General features: G+C 36.5%; 1 pseudogene; it reads left to right on the forward strand.

The window, feature by feature from the left end:
• Nucleotides 1-3809: 3809 nt before the first annotated feature.
• Nucleotides 3810-5028, forward strand: LOC110258047 (olfactory receptor 8K5-like; annotated as a pseudogene).
• Nucleotides 5029-9385: the final 4357 nt, after the last annotated feature.

Here is a 9385-nt window from a genome sequence, read left to right on the forward strand (position 1 = left end):
CTACTGTACAGCAAGGGGGTCAGGTTATCCTTACATGTATACATTACAATTACATTTTTCCCCCACCCTTTCTTCTGTTGCAACATGAGTATCTAGACAAAGTTCTCAATGCTATTCAGCGGGATCTCCTTGTAAATCTATTCTAAGTTGTGTCTGATAAGCCCAAGCTTCCGATCCCTCCCACTCCCTCCCCCTCCCATCAGGCAGCCACAAGTCTCTTCTCCAAGTCCATGCTTTTCTTTTCTGAGGAGATGTTCATTTGTGCTGGATATTAGATTCCAGTTATAAGTGATATCATATGGTATTTGTCTTTGTCTTTCTGGCTCATTTCACTCAGGATGAGAGTCTCTAGTTCCATCCATGTTGCTGACCATTTTTTAATCGTGTTTTTGGTTTTTTGATATAAAGCTACTTGAGGCGTTTGTATATTTTGGAGATTAATCCCTTGACAGTTGCTTCATTTGCAAAAAGTTTCTCCCATTTTGTGGGTTTTCTTTTCATTTGGTTATAGATTCCTTTGCTGTGCAGAAGCTTTTAAATTTGATTAGGTCCCATTTGTTTATTTTTGCTTTTATTTTCATTAGTCTAGGAGGTAGATCTGAGAAGACATTGTTGCAGTTTATGTCAGAGTGTTCTGCCTGTTTTTCTCTGAGTTTCATAGTATCAGGCCTTATGTTTAGGTCCTTAATCCACTTTGAGTTTATTTTTGTGTGGTGTTATATAATGTTCTAATTTCGTTGTTTTACATGTAGCTGTCCAGTTTTCCCAGCACCACTTACTGAAGAGACTGTCTTTTTTCCATTGTATATGCTTGCCTTCTTTCTCAGAGATTAGTTGACTGTAAGTAAGTGTGTTTATCGCTGGGCTTTCCATCCTATTCCACTGATCTATATTTCTCATTTTGTGCCAGTACGCATATTATTTTGATGACGCTAGCTTTGTAGTATAGTCTGAAGTTGAGGAGCCTGATTCCTCCAGCTCTGTTTTTCTTTCTCAGGATCACTTTGGCTATTCAAGGTCCTTCATGTTTCTGGAGTTCCCTTCGTGGCTCAGGAGTTCCTGTAGTGGCTCAGCAGAAATCAATCTGACTAGTATCTATGAGGAAGTGGATTTGAGACCTGGCCTCGATCAGTGGGTTAAGGATCCAGCATTGCCTTAAGCTGTGGTGTAGGTTGCAGATGTGGCTCAGATCTGGCATTGCTGTGGCTGTGGTGAAGGCTGGCAGCTTTAGCTATAATTCAACACCTAGCCTGAGAACCTCCATATGCCATGGGTGTAGCCAAAAAAAAAAAAAAAAAAAGAATCCTTCATGTTTCCATATAAATTTAAAAATCTTTTGTTCTAGTTATGTGACAAATGCATTGGTAATTTTATAGGGATTGCATTGAATCTGTAAATTTCCTTGGGTAGTATACTCATTTTGACAATACTGATTCTTCCAATCCACAAGCATGGTATATATTTCCATCTGATTATATCACCTTTGATTTCCTCCAACAGCATTTTATAGTTTTCAGAATACAGGTCTTTTACCTCTTTAGGTAAGTTCATTCCTAGGTATTTTGTTCTTTTTGACATGATGTAAATGAGATTGTTTCCTTACTTTTTCTGATCTTTCATTATTAGTGTATAGGAATGTGAAAGGCTTCTGTGTATTAATTTTTCATCCTGCATCTTTACTAAATACATTGATGAGCTCTAGTAGTTTTCTGATAGCATCTTTAGGATTTTCTATATATAGTATCATGTAATCTGCAAACAGCAACAGTTTTACTTCTTCTTTTCCCATTTGGATTCCTTTATTTCCTTCTCTTATTTGATTGCTGTGGTTATGACTTCCAAAATTATGTTGAATAAAAGTGGCAAGAGTGGACATCCTTTTCTTGTTCCTGATCTTGGCAGGAATTCTTTTCACTTTTCATTGTTGAGAATGAGGTTAGCTGGGTTTGTCATATATGACCTTTATTATATTTAGGCATGGGTTCCCTCTATGCCCACTTTCTGGAAGGTTTTAATCATAAATGGATCTTAATCTTGTCAAATGCTTTTTCTGCATCTGTTGAGATAATCATGTGGTTTTTATACTTCAATTTGTTAGCATGGTGTATCACAAAGATCAATTTGCAGATATCAAAAAATCCTTGCATCCCTGGGATATATTCCACTTGATCATGGTGTATGATCCTTTTAATGTACTGTTGGATTTGGTTTGCAAGTGTTTTGTTGAGGATTTTTGCATCTATCTTCATCAGTGATATTGGTCTGTAATTTTCATTTCTTGAGGTATCTTTGTCTGGTTTTGGAACCAGGGTGATAGTGGCCTCAAAGAATGAGTTTTACAAAGAAAAATATTCTGTTTTACAAAACAGAAATAGACCCACAGACATAGAAAACACACTTATAGTTATCAAAGGGGAGGGAGGGATAAATTAGGAGTTTGGTATTAACATATACACAGTGCTATATATAAAACAGATAACCAACAAGGACCTAGGATGTAGCACAGGGAGCTATACTCAATATTTTTAATAAACTATAAGGGAAAATAATCTGAAAAAAAGATATATATGTATAACTGGGTCACTTTGCTATACTCCTGAAACTAACACAACATTTTAAATTAACTTCAGGTTTTTTTAAAAAATATATATTATAATTTTTTAAATCACAAAGGTATAAATAATAAATCTAGTATATTTGTTTCTCAGAATAAAAATAATTAAATTAGGATATAAAACCAGCTAACCTACAGCAGAAAAAAGAAGACATAACTATAAAAGGGAGAACTCTGCAGACACACTTAGCACACAGTGGTACAGGTATTCTGGAACAAGTATAGTGAAGGACACTCACAATATCTACACAGAAGTTTTTTTTTAAACTCTGAGACATTAAATCAAAGTTACATAAGTGATATCTTGTGTTTGGAGGTTGGACAACTGTATTTTAAAACTCATTCTTCCTCTGTGCATTTATATGTTCAATATAATACCAAACACCCACTGAGTTCTTCTGAAATTTCAAAAGCTGATTCTGAAGTTTATATGAAATTACAAAGGCCCACAATTAATTAACAGACATCTTAAGACACACAAGGTGGAAGGGCTTTCTCTCCCAAATACTATGACATATTGTAAACCTGCTCTACCCAGTACAAAATACTACTGGCACAGGGATAATTAAATAGACTAGTGAAACAGTAAAGAGCAAAGAAATAAATATCTTTACTTTTTTTTAAGCTCAAAGTGATTTTTAATATGCCAATCAATGTTAGTAAAACACAAGTCAAACAGACAAGTGGAAACGGTTTTAAACCAAAATTAATAGGAAAGCAAACAACAGACAAATTATTTTTGCAGCATCTGTTAGCCAGTATTATTAGTCAAATAATAATGTCCCAAATACTGCTGACTCTAGAGTTTAATCTGTAGTAGCTGTGCATATGGTTTCATATGACTCCTTTTATTTGAGAAGAAGATTCTGTTATTTTTTTTTTCCCACTGTACAGCATGGGGATCAAGTTATTCTTACATGTATACATTTTTCCCCCACCCTTTGTTCTGTTGCAATATGAGTATCTAGACATAGTTCTCAATGCTGTTCAGCAGGATCTCCTTGTAAATCTATTCTAAATTGTATCTGAGATTCTGTTATTTATTTAGGTTCCAAAATCATATATGGAAATTATTTTCTTTCCCCATTATTAAAAAAAACATTCCATTTACAGATATTTGTACTTTATTTAGATGACACCACATGAAAGCTAATAACACTTTCTCTGTTTCTTACCAGACAAGCTAACTGGATATATGGGCCAACAGAATCTATCATTGCTGACTGAATTCATTCTGATGGGAGTCACAAGGAAGCCTGAGCTTCAGGCCTCAATTTTTGGGATCTTCCTCATCCTCTAAACAATCACAATAGTGGCCAATCTGGGTAAGATCATTTTGACCCAAATGGATTCCCACCTACACACCCCTATATGCTTTATTATCAAACACCTGGCTTTCATTGATCTTGGTAATTTTACAGTCATTTGTCCCAAGATGCTTGTAAATTTGTTGTGGATCAAAGTACCATTTCCTGTTATGCATGTGCCACACAGTTGGCTTTCTTCCCTATAGTCATCATCAGGGCATTTTTTAGCTTGTTTATCTATTTGGCTATCTGTAGCCCCCTCCTCTACAATGTTATCATCTCCCAGAGAATTTGCCATGTGCTGGTAGGCATTCCATACATCTACAGTGCCTTTCAGGCACTAATGTTCACCATTAAGATTTTTACATTGACCCTTTTTGTCTCTAATGTCATTAGCCATTTCTATTGTGATGATGTTCCCTTGGTACTTATACTCTGCTCAAATGCACAAGAAATAGAATTGACCATATTATTTATTTATTTATTTATTTACTTCTTTACTTATTTTTTGGCTTTTTGCTATTTCTTTGGGCCGCTCCCACGGCATATGGAGGTTCCCAGGCTAGGGGTCTAATCAGAGCTGTAGCCGCTGGCCTACGCCAGAGCCACAGCAACGCGGGATCCGCGCCACGTCTGCAACCTACACCACAGCTCACGGCAATGCCGGATCCTTAACCCACTGAGCAAGGGTAGGGACCGAACCCGCAACCTCATTGTTCCTAGTCAGATTCGTTAACCACTGCGCCACGACGGGAACTCCAGAATTGGCCATATTATTTAAAGCATTTAATTTGATCTCTTCCCTCTTGGTCATCCTAGTGTCATACCTACTGATCCTGATAGTCATATTTCAAATGCATTCTACACAGGGCAGGAAAAGAGCTTTCTCTACATGTGGTTCTCATCTGTCAGTGGCGGTTGCGTTCTATGGGTCTCTACCATTTATGTACATACAGCCCAAATTCACTCACTCCTTTGATACTGATAAGATGGCCTCTGTATTTTACACTTGAGTAATCCCCATATTTAACCCCCTGATCTATAGCTTAAGGAAGTAAAAATGTCTTCTACAGGGTCTTTAAGAGTCAATGCAAACTTTGTATGTAATATCCAATATGAAATATTATTTTAAAGTATGAAAAAGTCAAATGGCATCTGATAATATTTCTAATAAATATAATTGCATTATTCTCAGCTCCAGAGCAAAGGCTAATTAAAATGCATGGATAGAGGTTGCAGGTTCGGTCCCTGCCCTTGCTCAGTGGGTTAACAATCCGGTGTTGCTGTGAGCTGTGGTGTAGGTTGCAGACGTGGCTCGGATCCCGTGTTGCTGTGGCTCTGGCGTAGGCTGGTGGCTACAGCTCCAATTGGACCCCTAGCCTGGGAACCACCATATGCCATGGGAGCGGCCCAAAGAAATAGCAAAAAAAAAAAAAAAAAAAAAAGCATGGATAAATACTTTCCTTTGTATTCAGCCATATTAATCCTCATATTTTAGGTCTCAATTTAATGTCACTCCCTCTCCAACATGCCTTATTCTTGAATCAATATTTCCTTTATTGATTCCACAGAACCCCACATCTCTCCCAATGGAAACACTTATTAAGCTCTTAGTCAGGAAACCACGTGTTTGTTATCAGGCAAATTCTTAAAACATATTTATGTTCAATATACTGAGTAATTTAATAAAAAACATAGTAGTTTGAGGGGATAAATAAAAGATCAAAAATAACCAATTGGGACTTCTGGAGATGAAAATGCCTTATTCTATAGGAACATATATTTATTGAATGAGAGTAACAGCATGTAATATGCTGAAAAAGAAATGATAGTTACACTTAAGCACATCACAGTAAAGGCTATCAAAAACGAGGTCATAGGAAAACCAAAATTCTGAATGAACTTAATGAAAGTAGTCTCAGTGATCCTTAGAATAGCAGCAAGTTGTGTACAGTACATTTAAATTTAGGTCCAAGTGGAAAGAAGAAATTATATGAGGCAGAAAACCTGGCAGAAGAAATGTTGGCCAGAATTTTTTCCAAACCATAAAGAATAAAAAAAACCCTATAACCCCAAGGTATAAAATGCTAAAATAATTCTAAGCAGGATAAACAGAAAGTAAATTACACCAAAGTATGTCATATAAGGTTTCTGAAAACCAAAGATACAGAAAAACATTTTTAAAAGATTGGGATGAAAGACAACATAGGAACTGATTAAAAAAATATTTACCACCAATCATTGGCAAAAACAATGTCACAAAACATTTTCTTATATCAACTTATAACTATATGTCCATCAAAATTACATTTGGTTAATGAATGCTACTTTGTCATAATATTATATAATGCTTTTCAACAAAGTCATTTTTCATTTACTCATGAATTGCATATGTATGTTTCAAATATACTTAACATGCACATTATATTATGTACTTGAGACACTGACAATGGCATATTTATTTTTTCCAATGTTTAGTGCCTTTGTACAATTTATTTATTCAGTTAGGCCCAGGCATGACATACTTTTGACTTTTCCTAATGGTGCTTTTGGAGAATAATTAGCAAATATCCAAAACACTCTTCCTTGGTAATTACATACATTTTAAAAAATCCTTGAATGAGATCAAATCTTTAACAAAATGCATCTCAGAGGGGGTTGAAAAACACAAAATATTCTGCAATGACAATGAGAATGAAAACAATAGGAAGTAAAAGCAGATTTTCCAATAATGTAAGTAGCCAACATTGGTCTTGAAAACTTCTTGGCACATACAGCTTAAATTCAATCATCACCAAAGATTGAAACCATTATGCAGTGCAAAACTGTTTCTTTAGTTTAAATGGATTTATCTATCATGTACTACAAACCAGTATAGTCTCTGATACTCTGTGTTGTGGATTTAGACAATGTTAGCATTTTTTTTTTCAAATGAGCATAATGCTTCAAATTTTTTTTTTTTTGTATTTTTGCTATTTCTTGGGCCGCTCCTGCGGCATATGGAGGTTCCCAGGCTAGAGGTTGAATCAGAGCTGCAGCCACAAGCCTACACCACACAGCAACGCTGGATCCGAGCCATGTCTGCAACCTACACCACAGCTCACGGCAATGCCGGATTGTTAACCCACTGAGCAAGGGCAGGGACTGAATCCACAACCTCATGGTTCCTAGTCGGATTCATTAACCACTGCGCCAAGATGGGAACTCCTCAAGTATCTATTTTAGCAAGGATCTTTGCCTATCATTATTTACCTAGTATTTCTCCTGACCCACTTTTTATTTCCTATGTTTTCAGGTAGACCTTACTAGAGTAGAAGAATACTATCATGTTTTTCCAGATATATTCTGAAGATAGAATAACTTTGAATCCTGATTCTACCACTTATTATCTAGATAACTTGGTTAAGTTAATTCACTCCTTGTGCACCTTGTTTCCTTGACTATCAGATGGACTATGGTAATACGATTGTCACATGAACAACAAGGGTTTGCACTGCATGGGTCCTCTTAAACACAAACTATTTTTAGTGCATACATTACTATGTTTACCAGTGGTAGTTGTTCGAATCTGCAGATGCAGAATCCCCTGAGGACAAAGAAGGCGGACTTTGAGGCCTGAGCATCTGCAGATTTGGGATCTGCAGCAGGTTCTAGAACCAAGACCCTGTGAATACAGAGATGACCAAACTACTTCCTAGAGTTGTTGTGTGGATGAAACAAATTAATATATGTAAAATGCTCAGAAAAATGTCTGGCACATAATGCATTCTCTATCAGTGCTTGCTGTTCATTTGTATTCTGCTTCCTACTGGGTCTCTTTACGTGAATCTCTATAAATCATTAGAATTCATAAATAATCAGAATGGCCAAGACCTTTTTATACAAAAGAGGGAGGTACAATGGGAAGTTCACTAGAGGTAATTTGTCAGAAACAACAGATGTAAAAAAAGGAGAACTAAGATATTAATAGCAAAATTTTAAAATTAACATAGCATTGGATTTTGAATTGGGTAAACAAGCTGACTTTATAGTAAGTGGAAGTACTGAAATTTATATCCAGTGGTCAGAAGTTTTATAATCACCACATAATTGATCACTCCACTAACAGTTTAGAATTTCTTCCTGTTTACAATTTTAAACAGATATGATGACTGTTGATAATGCAAATTTTATGGTTTGGCTGTCGATTTCTGTTTTATAATTATTCAAAATTTAAAAAAAGCAGAAATATAATATATAGGTCTTTTGATATATTTAGAAAAGACTTTGGGTAAAAAGAAGTAGCTGTATCAAAACAGTCACTTCAAAATGTCTCGCCCCTTTAAAGCATTCTTTACAAATGTTTCAGTGAATATGTGCTTTGTGATTCTATCAACTAGGAATAGGTGTTCAAGTGGGCCTTAATATTTGTGGTGAACTCCCAGGGAGCTTTCCCCTGGCCAGAGCTAGTGTGTGGCTGGGTCAGCCCTTGTGATTCTTATTATGATTGGAGGATGCAACAGTCATTGGGGAACCTTGAAAAACAAGGCTTATTACTCATACCCTGGAGGGCACATGGCACACTCAGAGACACACAGAGAAGCTAAGCAGAGAGCAAGGGAGGGAGGAAAGCCATGGGTTCTGCTTTCATTGTGGTCAAGGGTGGGGTGTTTAGATTCACTTTGTTCTGGTGAATTAAAAACATAAGATCAGAAATGAATGTGCAAGAAGGGAAAAGCAGGTTCAATCAAGCAGTCAGTTACCTGTATCATCTAGGGCTTTCTAAAAAGGAAAATTTATGGTTGGGGTGGCCTGGCTCTTAATCTAATTGGTATGGCTGAAAATGTATTTACTTGAGGTGAATGTCTTGAAATGGACTGTCTCAGCAATGAAAAGCTTATATCAAGAACCTCATTACAATCAGAAAAGCTAATCATTGGGCACTTTCACTGCCATGTAAATGTAGGTATGTGTGATTTTGTCCTTATGAGAAGAGGAATCTTTATTTATATTTGAGATAAAGAAAACAATTCTCTATCTCATATATCATGTATTGAATTCCCTTAGGAGATAGGATCCAATATTGGAATTCAGGATCCAGTATTGTCTCTGAGGCAGCACAGTTTTGATCCCCAGCCTGGTACAATGAGTTAAGGATCTGACCTTGGGGCAGCTATGGTGTAGGTCACAACTGCAGCTGGGATTCAGTCCCTAGCCTTGAAACTTCCATATGCCTGCAATAGTGTCCATTAAAAAAGAAGAAGAGGAAGAGAGCATCTCAAATATAATAAGTATTGATCTGATACACAGGTTACCAGGATGATCCATATGGAGAAACACAATCATACTGCAGTAACAAAAGTGGGGCCAAATTTATTCTCATGGGGATCACCAATAACCCTAGGCTCCAGGTGTCTCTTTTTGGAATCTTCCTCATCCTACACTAGGTCAGTGATGGTAAATCTGGGCAAGGTTTTCCTGACCC

This window comes from Sus scrofa, chromosome 10, assembly GCF_054392235.1.
Source record: "Sus scrofa isolate SSC_HxYL_T2T_F1_AM1 chromosome 10, Sscrofa_HxYL_maternal_Yorkshire_Landrace_v2.0, whole genome shotgun sequence".
NCBI classification, from domain to species: Eukaryota; Metazoa; Chordata; class Mammalia; order Artiodactyla; family Suidae; genus Sus; species Sus scrofa.